Source organism: Oncorhynchus nerka, linkage group LG15, assembly GCF_034236695.1.
Source record: "Oncorhynchus nerka isolate Pitt River linkage group LG15, Oner_Uvic_2.0, whole genome shotgun sequence".
Lineage (NCBI taxonomy): Eukaryota > Metazoa > Chordata > Actinopteri > Salmoniformes > Salmonidae > Oncorhynchus > Oncorhynchus nerka.
The window spans coordinates 7,537,186-7,550,403 of NC_088410.1; the positions used below are offsets into that span (position 1 = coordinate 7,537,186).

General features: G+C 38.0%; 1 protein-coding gene across 1 annotated transcript in view; it reads left to right on the forward strand.

Moving 5' to 3' along the window:
* Positions 1-13,218, forward strand: part of LOC135560318 (zinc finger protein 625-like) — an 80,653-nt gene that overhangs the window by 27,329 nt on the left and 40,106 nt on the right. The gene's annotated exons all lie outside the window — the stretch shown is intronic.

The following is a 13,218-nucleotide window of genomic DNA, read 5'->3' on the forward strand; positions in this document are numbered from 1 at the left end:
GCTGATTATCTCTGGGGTGGGCAGTCAAAAAGATTTGTGTTTTGCGTTGAGCCAGTGTGTTTATTTGGAGTTTTATCTCTTATTCTTTTCCGTATTGAAACTGCACTGTTGGTTAGGGGCTCATAAGGAAGCATTTCACTGTTGTATTCGGTGCATGTGACTAATACAATTTGATCTGAGTTTTGTTTGCTCTGTTTTTAGAAAGAGGCGAGAGTTCTAGAAGCAGTGAAACCAGAGTTCTAGAAGCTAGTGAGTTTTAGGAAGACGAGAGTTCTAGAAGCTAGTGAGTTGTAGGATTCTATAGAAAGAAAAAGGAGAAAAAAATAACATGATTGTTTATTATTATTTAGGAATAGGTGTTTTTTCTTGTTTTTAATTGTTGACAGCCAGTAGACACCATGTTTATATTGGTGAAGGTGAAGCATTGTAGTTGATTATAATGTGAAATGGAAGTTGTTTTCTGTTGGTGGTGAGCAAACGTGTCCAACAAAAATATAGGATATGTTTGTTGTCTTAAGGGGGAAGGTGATACAGGCTTTGGTTTTTCCATTTATGTTTTGAGGTTGGACTTTAGCACGTCTATCTCGTTAGCACGTAGGACGCACTGATTGGTGTCACCTCGTTAGTCAGTATGTGTTACACCTGTGCTGGCTTGTCCATCTCGTTGGTGAGAAGGTTTTTCACCTGAGCTGGTCCAGGTTCTATTTAAGAGTGTCTGGCCCAGTGCTCCAGTTGTCTTGATAGATGTGACAAATCAACACCTTTAGTTGCGCTACCGTTTTGGTTTGCTTCCTGTTTTTAAGTTTGTTGTGGGTTTTTATTTTGTTTATTTTCTTGGGCAGATTTAGTGGGTCTCATGGTGGGTGTCTTTTAGGTCCCAGTTGTTGTTACTAGTCAACTTTCAGTGGACACTGAGAGCAAAACTTCAACATTATGTTATTGTACTTTTATTGTATCAAATGGTTGTTTTATGCAACAGAATAGAGGGTTCTTAGAACTATTGTGTCTGTGTTCTACTGAGGATGGGCCTCTGGGAGAAAACACTGACAGGAGATTTACAATGTCTTTTGGGTGATTAAAACCTAAAGAGACAGTATTCCAGATTATGAGTTAATGTTTCTGTTCTATATGTTACCAGGGAGAGATGACCCCAGGGCCAGACCCTGGTTTCTACACAGAGTACTGTTTTTACAGCAGATACTGTCTGCTGAGAATTATAAGTATCTTTCATACAAATCTTAACCTTGTGACCCGTTCTATACATCTGTTGTTGGTCATGTAGGTTGAAAGGGGTGTATCTTAGCTATAAAAGACCTTTGTACTTTTGTCTCGTGGCTCTCAATGAATCATCTAGGGCTGATTTGTTGACCAGCCATCATTATCGTAGAGCACTCAATTGATTCACTTTATATGTGTGTGTTGTATTGACCTGCTCCCTTATTAATAAGTGAATAAAGATTTAGTTTAAGAATAAATCTGACTTGTGTGATAAGTTTGTTTCTCATTTGATATTAAAGAAATTAACAACCACATTTGGCAATGTGAATCTTGACTTGGTGACCGCTCCTGACGACCTGGGTAAATCGTCCTCGAGGGATCCCTCAAACTTGGAATCTCATGGAGACCACACTTCGGGAACGGAGCAGATGGACCCACCTTAGACCTGAGAGGCAGCGAGCAGATTCTATACACCTAGTTTTTTTTAAAGTGAGTTTTTAGAAAATCCTCGTAGGCTCTGAGTGTGTATTCCTATGTGAGGGGGCACCTTGGAGGCGTAAACAGGGCCGAGTCAGGATCTGAGTGTGTACTCCTGTGTGGGGGTGTAAACAGGGCCCAGTCAGGAGGCTCGGAGTGTGTATTCCTGTGTGGAGGTGTAAACAGGGCCCAGTCAGGAGGCTCTGAGTATAAATGTATGAGTTGCATTATCCTAGGAACTAACCATGAGATAGAAATGTGAAAATATTCCTGCAGGTAAAAATATTGTTGAAAAACTAATTGATTAGGTATGTTTGGGAATAGCATTGTGTGACTGATATGAGAGTTGTGTGAATGTGGAAATGAGTCTTAATCTGACGTTTGGATAGTAACATATAGAAATATGCTTACTCAGATTATTGAAATTTGGATAATAAACGGGATGATATTTTAGAAAGCAGCGGAAGGTCTATAGTTCCTGGGAGGCTTGATTTTGCCGTGGTCTCTGAAAGGTTAGAGAACTGTTGAGGATCCTATGGTCATTGTCTGGGAAACAAAAGTTTATTTTTTTATTCTGCTGGGAGTATGTTTGGAGAGCTGCTGTGTAGCTATGGAGAGTCCTTGAAAAAGCAAATGAATGAATGTCGCAAGTCGCTGAGAATTTCTTACGTTTTATATGGATTCTGTGAATATGAAAATATGATGAATTGTATGTGGGTATATTGATTACTAGAGATTTGATGAAGTATTACTGGCATAATCATTAGATACAATTTAAACAACCCATATGTAGATGAACGTAGGTTTTGCGTTGGTATCTTTAATGGATAATTTGATAAAGATGAGGTTTAAGCATTATTAAACAGTCTACAAAGTCTGGGCAGTTGTCTCAGAAACTGATGGGAGTGTGTCCATTTTAGGATAAGTTATCCTAACGAGGTGACTATAAAACGCTAACTGGATTTTCTCCATCCCGGTACTACAATTGAAATAAAACTGCCCTTAAGGCCTGAAAATTCAGGGGGGGGGGGGGTGTCTTCCCAGTATGAGAGGAGTTGCTATTGCAACAGTATAGCTTCCGTCCCTCTCCTCGCCCCGACCTGGGCTCGAACCAGGGATCCTCTGCACACATCAACAACAGCCAACCTCGAGGCATCGTTTCCCATCGCTCCACAAAAGCCGCGACCGTTGCAAAGCAACTACTTCAAGGTCTCAGAGCGAGTGACGTCACCGATTGAAACGCTAACTGGCCATTTCACATCGGTTACACTATATTTAATGAATACACATTTTTCCATAAAGTTAGAGTGAACCAAAGTGTCTGACTAACTGTTGATGTTGAAGAAGCGTCCCATCCACTATATTATACGTCACAGTGGCAGAATCACCTGAAAGACGCACATCGCCATCTGCTGACTGGAGTCGGTATCGCAGTTGAGAAAATACTTTCAGACAAAAAGCTAAAAAGCGACTGCCCCTAAAAACCAACGACTCCCTTTGAAAAAGGGCTATGTGTCATCAGAAACATTTATCATTGTGTAAAAATGTACTACAAAGTGTAGCTAAATATAATATCTTTGGTCAGACCCCCTCAGCACGTGACGTCCAAGGACTTCGAATTATAGGGCGATATCAGGTCTGTCTGTTGTGGCCGCTATTTCACCCCATAATAGTCATCCCAAATTGGGCTGTGTATAACTACGTAAATGTCTCTCGGACAAGGTGACTTTCATCAATATACACTCTAAAAGGTAAAGGTTCCTGCAGTATCCTTTAGGAGTTCTTCAATTTGAAACTGTGGGGGAACCCCTAAAAGTTATTTGAAGAACCTTTTGTGAGAACATCTAAGTTCTTTGAAGAACCCCTTATCATGGTTCCTCAAAGAACCTTTTGGGGTTTATTTTTTAACTCCCTGTCCACCCTCCCTCCATTATAAAAACATATTATAATAATATTGACAATATTGACTTAAATAATTGTTTAATTAGTGGCACAACAAATGTGAATTAATATTTACAAAACTACTCATATAGTGCTTTTCATGACATTTAAAATAAAAACAACATACATTAAAAATGAATCATAGGTAAACTAACAACATTGTAGACTTGATGCTAAATACAGACTTTTCAGCTTTAGTGTGTATATCATATTCACCTAGTTATGTTAGGAAGTTTGCCATCTTTATGACCGGCCCTGGTAACTTCACCCAACTTATCTTATCCCCAGAACACAGTAACTTAATAACATAAGTGTTTTTCTGACATTTTTGGGAAATTTAAGGGAAAATAAAAAATACAGCCCAAGCAGAGCCCCAAGTCCCATGGAGACGTCCTCGAGGGCGTGGATGTTCTCCCCATCAAAGGCCAGCGGGATTTCACTCTCATGGTGAAATGGATTTCCACCGATGTGCAGTAAAGGAGTGAAGAGCGGTGAAATCTGTGTCAACAAAAGTAAGAAAAGATTAATACACATACAATTAACAAAGACCATAACAAATGTTCAGCTGTAGTTTTATATAAGCATGCACACCTATGTTTATGAAGAAACAGATGAATGGTGCATAAGCATACCATGTCACGGACATAAAGGCCACTCGGGTCCTCTTTGAAGAGGTAGGGGCAAGAGCAGAATCGCTGCTGTGGTCTCCAGTCCTAGTAAAGCATTGATCTTACTACACTTGCTGATTTTATTACAAAATACATTAGAGAAAGGGAAGGAATAAGAGCAAATCCCTCTTCTGTATTTTCCTTCAGGGACTGTCAAAATAGCAGGATGATGTCCTCACCCCTGCCTCGCCTCTCTACCTCTGCTAGTCATTGAATTCTCTTTTTGTCTATATCCATTCCATGGACTTGATTAATTTCTGAGAAGTTCTGAAAAGATAATTAAGATAATTAACGTAACGTTTCCATGTAACGTTTCCAAAAATAGTATTGGACGTTTCCAAAATGGGATAGTATTGTACATGTAACGTTTCCAAAACATGTAACGTTTCCAAAATGGGATAGTATTGTCCATGTAACGTTTCCAAAATGGGATAGTATTGTCCATGTAACGTTTCCAAAATGGGATAGTATTGTTGTAACGTTTCCATGTAACGTTATGTCCATGTAACCCCCTTGTGAGTTAATAGTAGTTGCTGGCTGTAGCAGGCTATATAAAGAGAAAGACCTCCATTGACGATTCAGTTCGTTGTACATCTCGTCTGGACAGGTCACCGTCCTTACTTAGTTAGTTAACGTTTGCTAGTTCATTATCACAAAACTGAGAACTGCTCTAGATTGGAAACTTACGTTAATGAGTGTAAAGCCATGTTGGCTTTATGGAAACGATATACAATACATGGGAACAAATATAGTTGAGGGAAATAATCCAAACCTTGTTGTGCCTAGTTAGGACACAACGTTATCTAGCTAGATAACGGTACTGTACTGTAGCTCATACAACGCCGACGGTCAAACCCGGCTTTCTAATATTTACGGTAATTAACTATAGTAACGTTACGGAAGATATTCACAGAAAACCATCATTGTCTTCGTTATTCATTATTAGTATGTTATATTATTGTAATTATTATTTCTAGACATATTCAGAGCCAAAAATCAACCCAACTTAACCTTTTTAACTTGTTGTCGCATCCAAACTTGTCACCATCGTCTTCAGTTGTAATTGCGAAGTTCCCGGAAAAAGTCCAGCAACAACGGAGGTTCCTCGATGAACCCACCTTCTAACTCATGGAATATTGTAATCATTAAAAAGTTCTTTGAAGAACCTTTTGGGGCTGTTTTTCATTGACCAAGAACCCTACGGTTCTTAGGGGATCTGAGAACAACTCCAGTTGAACCCTTCATTTTGGAGTTGTAATCGGATCTATTTACTCTCAGATTCAAAACATGATGATTAGCATCAAAACTGATGTTGAAATGAACTGCTAAAATAGTCCAATACAGTATGAGGTGAGACGGTGAACTGATGTTGAACTGGGCAGTCAGCTGCTGCTGCTCCAATACAGTATGAGGTGAGACGGTGAACTGATGTTGAACTGGGCAGTCAGCTGCTGCTGCTCCAGAGGTGAGACGGTGAACTGATGTTGACTGGGCAGTCATGCTGCTGCTCCAATACAGTATGAGGTGAGACGGTGAACTGATGTTGATCACTGGGCAGTCAGGTGAGACGGTGTTGCTGCTCCAATACAGTATGAGGTGAGACGGTGAACTGATGTTGAATCATAATAATTGTTCTTTAATTAAAAGGTAATTATGTGAAACTGTTAAAAAAATAGTGAAATGGCATATTAAATATATTAGGCTATTAGTTATCATATAGAAACATCATGGAATATTGTACATCATATTAGCATCAACATACATTATTGTTTCATTCAATTTCACATTATACGGATATTTCATTTTTTCAAGTTCAGAAGTCAGAACCCATCACCTGCTATGTAAAAGAGACAGAAGAATGCACAATGGTCAATGCTATCTGGGATCCTTATCATATAGAAACATCATTTGGAATATTGTAACTGTTGAGGGACTGGTTGGAAGGCCATAAATGCTCCATATCCATTACATTAGTTTGAGAGTTTTATATAATATTACTGAAATATATTTATTTCTGTGTTGCAGGGGCAGTCAAGAAATGGAAACATTTAGGTGCAAGGCCACAGAACATGACATAAGCAGAGCTGTGGGAGACCACCTCAAGCCCCTGGTAGAGCCGGGGGTGGTGTTCACCACTCCACCACACCTTCAGCAGGCTGGAAAAGTGGGATTGATCTGTTTGATCCATTTGTCTGATTCAGTTTTCAGTAGTTTGATCCTTTGATGTATTGTTCATTTAAACATTTTTCATTTTCAACAAATGCTCTGGGTTGGTTGAAAAGTGATACTAAACTTACATACCATGCACTGGATTGATACTGTTTTTCATACTAAGATGGACCATGCGCTATAATGACAAGGAAGATAGCATGAAAGACAATATAAATTCAGTCTAAGATGGACCAAAATATGCCTTTGCACATATTTGTTCATTGGTTTAGCAAGAGTCTGTTGATTGGTTGGTCACTGAGTTAATTTGTTTTGAAATATGATCAGATCAAGCTTTATTTATACAGCACATTTCAGACATGGATGCAACACAATGGCTTCACAGGAAAAAAAAACTGAAATATTTAGTACACAACAAACAGAAACTTAACTGAAAGACTGAGCATTTTAAGGAAATGTCATTGATTCAAATATTAACAATTGGATGCAACATCCAATACAAATTATAAACTTGTTTTACTCCATTGTTTGTTGTTATGTTCTCCATCAAGAAACCCCCAAAAACTAAATGTTACATGAATTGGAAAAAATATCAAAAGCAAATGTGATTGGTGAGGCATGGAATAATAAAACATATCTTTGTCAGGCTGAATGTTTGAAATATGAGGTGATTTGAGTCATGCTTCTTCAGTAGTGGAATAAAGACAATTAGCGCTTGAATGTTGTCAATACATACTGGAGTGATGTTAGATTGTTAATAACATTGATTATAGGTGTATAAGCTGCAAGTACGTTGAAATTAAGTTATGAAAAAAGACCTGAAAATATATATTTTATAAACAATACAAAACATACAAACATTAACATCACACCTGATCTTTATGTTAAATCACATAAATAGAACTCATTCAATTCAGAGCCTGGATTCTTCCCCAGAGGCTAATATCCATATCATGCTGAAATCAATTCATCAAATTGAACAGGGGGGGCAAAGGGTTTATTGGGTTCTACATTACTACAATGAAATTCATTCAAATACTCCTACTACAATGTTACAACATTCTACATTGTGACATCATTAGAATACTCCTACTACAATGTTACAACATTCTACATTGTGACATCATTAGAATACTCCTACTACAATGTTACAACATTCTACATTGTGACAATATTTCATTGATATCATGAAACAACTCCATGTATTTTCTGATGTTTGACTAGATATATTTTATCAGAGTATCTCTTGTCACATTGATCATAGCCAGAAGGTTTCTCTCATGTGTGTGTCCGCTGGTGTGATATCAGGCTGTTTGACTGAGTAAAACTCTTCCCACATTGATTAGCTAGATTTCTCTCCTGTTTATTCTTTGGTGTGATTTCAGGCTTTGACTAAAACTCTTCCCACATTGATTACAGCTATGGGTTTCTCTCCTGTGTGTATTCTCTGGTGTATCTTCAGATAGACAGATGTAGCAAAACTCTTCCCACATTGAGTACAGCTATATGGTTTCTCTCCTGTGTGTGTTATCTGGTGTGATATCAGGCCGCTTGACTGAGTAAAACTCTTCCCACATTGATCACAGCCATAAGGTTTCTCTCCAGTGTGTATTCACTGGTGTGATTTCAAGTTGATTGGCTTAGTAAAACTCTTCCCACATTGATCACAGCCAAAAGGTTTCTCTCCAGTGTGAATTCTCTGATGTATTTTAAGGTCTACTGAAGAGGTGAATCTCTTCCCACAGTCAGAGCAGAAGTGAAGATTCTCTCCAGTGTGTATTCTCAGGTGTAGTTTAAGTGAATCTGATTTTAAGTAACTCTTCCCACAGTCAAAACAGTGGTGAGGTTTCTCTCCTGTGTGTACTCGCTGGTGTATTCTCAGGTGTAGTTTAAGTGAATCTGATCTTGAGTAACTCTTCCCACATTCAGAGCAGTGGTGAGATTTCTTCCCTGTGGGTCTCTGCAGGTGTTTCTTGAGGTGTTCTGATCTGGAGAGACTCTTCTCTGCCTTGTCAGCATCATGATGTTGTTCTCCTGTGTGAACAACAAAGTCAGACAGATGGTTAAAGGCTCAAAACAGCAGAAATCCACTGTTTATTTGAGTTAAAAGGTGATGCCCAGAGCGTACCCATGAAGTTGTACAACAATTGACGTCTGTTAAATTATTTGACAAATGTCTTAAAACAGTCATGTGAGCAACAATTTTGTTTTCACATTAGTAGTAACATTGATGATTGGAGGATAGAAACAAGTTATTAAAGTTGCTGAAACTCTAAGCAATGTGCCAGATGACTTTTAGTCTCCAATTTTGGCCCCTTTCTGTGTTTAATAATTGCAGCAAGGGCGGCCCACACAATTTGGTTGCAGAAACTCCTCCCTGCTAATGAGGAAACTGCTAGTTATGGATGTAGTATATCTGGTAATGAGGAAACCACTAGTTATGGATGTAGTATATCTGGTAATGAGGAAACCACTAGTTATGGATGTAGTATATCTGGTAATGAGGAAACCACTAGTTATGGATGTAGTATATCTGGTAATGAGGAAACCACTAGTTATGGATGTAGTATATCTCCTAATGAGGAAACCACTAGTTATGGATGTAGTATATCTGGTAATGAGGAAACCACTAGTTATGGATGTAGTATATCTGGTAATGAGGAAACCACTAGTTATGGATGTAGTATATCTGGTAATGAGGAAACCACTAGTTATGGATGTAGTATATCTGGTAATGAGGAAACCACTAGTTATGGATGTAGTATATCTGGTAATGAGGAAACCACTAGTTATGGATGTAAACTATATCTGGTAATGAGGAAACCACAGTTTTAGGATGTAGTATATCTGGTAATCAGAAACCACTAGTTATGGATGTAGTATATCTGGTTGAGGAAACCACTAGTTATGGATGTAGTATATCTGGTAATGTTTTTCACTAGTTATGGATGTAGTATATCTGCTAATGAGAAACCTCTTCATGGATGAGTACTCTGTGAGGAAATCACTATTATGCTCTGTGTATATTCTGGTAACAACAGGAAACCACTAGTTATGGATGTAGTTATCTGGTAATGATCCACTAGTTATGATTAGTAAAAATGAGAAACCACTGTTCTGCAGGTTGTATATCTGTAGTGAGGAAACCACTAGTTATGGATTAGTATATCTGGTAATGAGGAAACCCTAGTTATGGTGTAATGTTGGTAAAAGGTAAATCAAATGAAACCACTACTTATGGATTAGTATATCTGGTAATGAGGAAACCACTAGTTATGGATGTAGTATATCTGCAACTAATGTAGTAACATCGATGATTGGAGGATAAACCACTAGTTATGGATGTAGTATATCTGGTAATGAGGAAACCACTAGTTATGGATGTAGTATATCTGGTAATGAGGAAACCACTAGTTATGGATGTAGTATATCTGGTAATGAGGAAACCACTAGTTATGGATGTAGTATATCTGGTAATGAGGAAACCACTAGTTATGGATGTAGTATATCTGGTAATGAGGAAACCACTAGTTATGGATGTAGTATATCTGTAATGAGGAAACCACTAGTTATGGATGTAGTATATCTGGTAATGAGGAAACCACTAGTTATGGATGTAGTATATCTGGTAATGAGGAAACCACTAGTTATGGATGTAGTATATCTGGTAATGAGGAAACCACTAGTTATGGATGTAGTATATCTGGTAATGAGGAAACCACTAGTTATGGATGTAGTATATCTGGTAATGAGGAAACCACTAGTTATGGATGTAGTATATCTGGTAATGAGGAAACCACTAGTTATGGATGTAGTATATCTGGTAATGAGGAAACCACTAGTTATGGATGTAGTATATCTGGTTGGAGCAAAAAATGGTGAGCCTATTTTAGTTTTTCACAATGTATTCTGAATATTACAGCTCACTATCAGCAGATCAGGAGAGCTACTGAAGGAAACTCACATTAAGCTCTGTGTCTATTCACTAATTCACCACCGTGGGGAAAACTCAGGGGAGTTCTCTGTAGGCTGACAGCAAAAATAGCCTCCATTTACAGGTTGAATATGAGTGCATTTCACACTACTTTTGGATTATAATTGTAAGGCTCGCTTGAATCTCCTGCTTAGTGTAATGTTTGTGGAAGTCTCAAATCAACTGCTTCATACTTAAAAAACACTTTAACCAGTAAAATACTCTTTAGCTAGCTTTTCCATCAGCCTGACAATGAGGGTTTGTAAACTAAGTTTGACCCATAACTTCACCTAACAATAACATAGACCTACTGTAGGACCCATAACTTCATAACAAACAACATAGACCTACTAGGAAACTTCACCTAACAACATAGACCTACTGTAGGACACCATAACTTCACCTAACCATAACATAGGACCCATAACTTCACCTACTAGACCTACTGTAGGACCCATAACTTCACCTAACAACAACATAGACCTACTGTAGGACCCATAACTTCACCTAACAACAACACCTAACAACAACAACATACCTACTACTGTAGGACCCAGGACCCATAACTTCACCTAACATCAACATAGACCTACTGTAGGACCCATAACTTCACCTAACAACATAGACCTACTGTAGGACCCATAACTTCACCTAACAACAACATAGACCTACTGTAGGACCCATAACTTCACCTAACAACAACATAGACCTACTGTAGGACCCATAACTTCACCTAACAACAACATAGACCTACTGTAGGACCCATAACTTCACCTAACAACAACATAGACCTACTGTAGGACCCATAACTTCACCTAACAATAACATAGACCTACTGTAGGACCCATAACTTCACCTAACAACAACATAGACCTACTGTAGAACCCATACTTCACCTAACAATAATATAGGCAGAGGACTATAAATCATTTAATATTTCAGGTGAAACATGGAAACTCAGAAAGTCTTTGTCATGACATTTTATAACCTGATCACCAGATAATTTTGTGAATAATCCCACTAGTCCATTCTGTAATGTGTTGTCATTCTAAATGTCCTGAATAAAGGAAAATAGCTCTGTGTGTTGTTCAATAGGGTAGCCTAGTGGTTAGAGCGTTAGACTAGTAACCGGAAGGTCCCGAGCTGACAAGGTACAAATCTGTCATTCTTCCCCTGAACAAGTAGTTAACCCACTGTTCCTAGGCATTGAAAATAAGAATTTGTTCTTAACTGACTTGCCTAGTTAAATAAAGGTTAAAAAATAGCTCTGTATAATAATAATAATTGCCTATCCATCAAGGAACCATTCTCTACACAGCTAAGTATCTGTGCCTAAACAGACTAACGAGACGCTACTGTAAATCAAAGACATAACACATTATAAACATCAATTTGTTAGGGATGTTGGATCCAACGTGGAGCATAACTGTCTTTACCAGAGTAATGAATGAAGAAGCACTTTGGTTGTTGTTGCATGTTGTGATGTTTGTCATGTGACTGTCATTCAGAAAATGATTTCCTGGATCAGCTGATGATAGTTGAACATGTGACTGTAACTAAACAGCTACAGAATTAAATATTATGTGTAATTATTGAAGAACCGCATTAATGACAGTATCCATTTGGGTGTTGTCAATAAAGTTAAGGTGACTCTCAGTTAGAACCATTGGATTTTGCAAACTCTGAAATGATTTAGGATTTCTGTGCCCATGAAAACTGTTTTCCCAGCGTAATATAAGGAGACACTAAATGTTACGTAGTTAGAGAGCATTTCAGAGATCTGAATACAAAAAAAACTGTACGAACAGGAAAATAACAAACTACAAGGCCAAATCTACACTGGAGGAGCTTACCAAGATGACATTGAATGTTCCCAAGTGGCCTAGTTACAGTTTGGACTTAAATCGTCTTGAAAGTCTATGGCAAAACTTGAAAATGGCTTTCTAGCAATGATCAACATCCAACTTGACAGAACAGGAAGGATTTTAAAAAGAATAATGAATATTCACATGAAGATCCATCACCTATTGGATGACATCACAACTTCCCATCAAGCCAACTCCTTGAAGGACTTACTATGACATCACTCACTCCAAGTTTGCAGTTGTCTAAAAAAACACTATTTTTCTTACTGTATTTATATATCACTTTCAACAGGAAATCTATTTTTTTTTATCACTGGAGGACGTCATCAACAATGTAGAAGCCTTTTAAAATAACTTCAACAACTGCAGAGTTTGTGTCCCTGTTTTATAAGATAATACTCACTGTATTTTTCAGACTGATAATACTCACAACTGTGTCCCTGTTTTATAAGATAATACTCACTGTATTTACTGGTGTTAATCAGATCAATGCCCCTGTTTTATAAGATAGTACTCACTGTATTTTCTGGTGTTAATCAGATCTCCAGTCTTCTCTTCTTCGTCCTCCTCTAATGTGACAGTAATCTCCCCCTCTTCATCCTTCATTCCAAAAAGGTCTTCATCCTCCACTCTGAAGGCGTCTTTCTCTTCTTCTTTCACGGTAACAGCCTCACCCTCTACTTGTTTTTGTATTGTAACAGCCTCCTCTTTCAGATCAATGTCCCTGTTTTATAAGATAATATTCACTGTATTTACTGGTGTTAATCAGATCAATGTCCCTGTTTTATAAGACAATACTCACTGTATTTACTGGTGTTAATCAGTTCTCCAGTCTTCTCTTCTTCGTCCTCCTCTAATGTGACAGTGATCTCCCCCTCTTCATCCTTCATGCCAAAAAGGTCTTCAT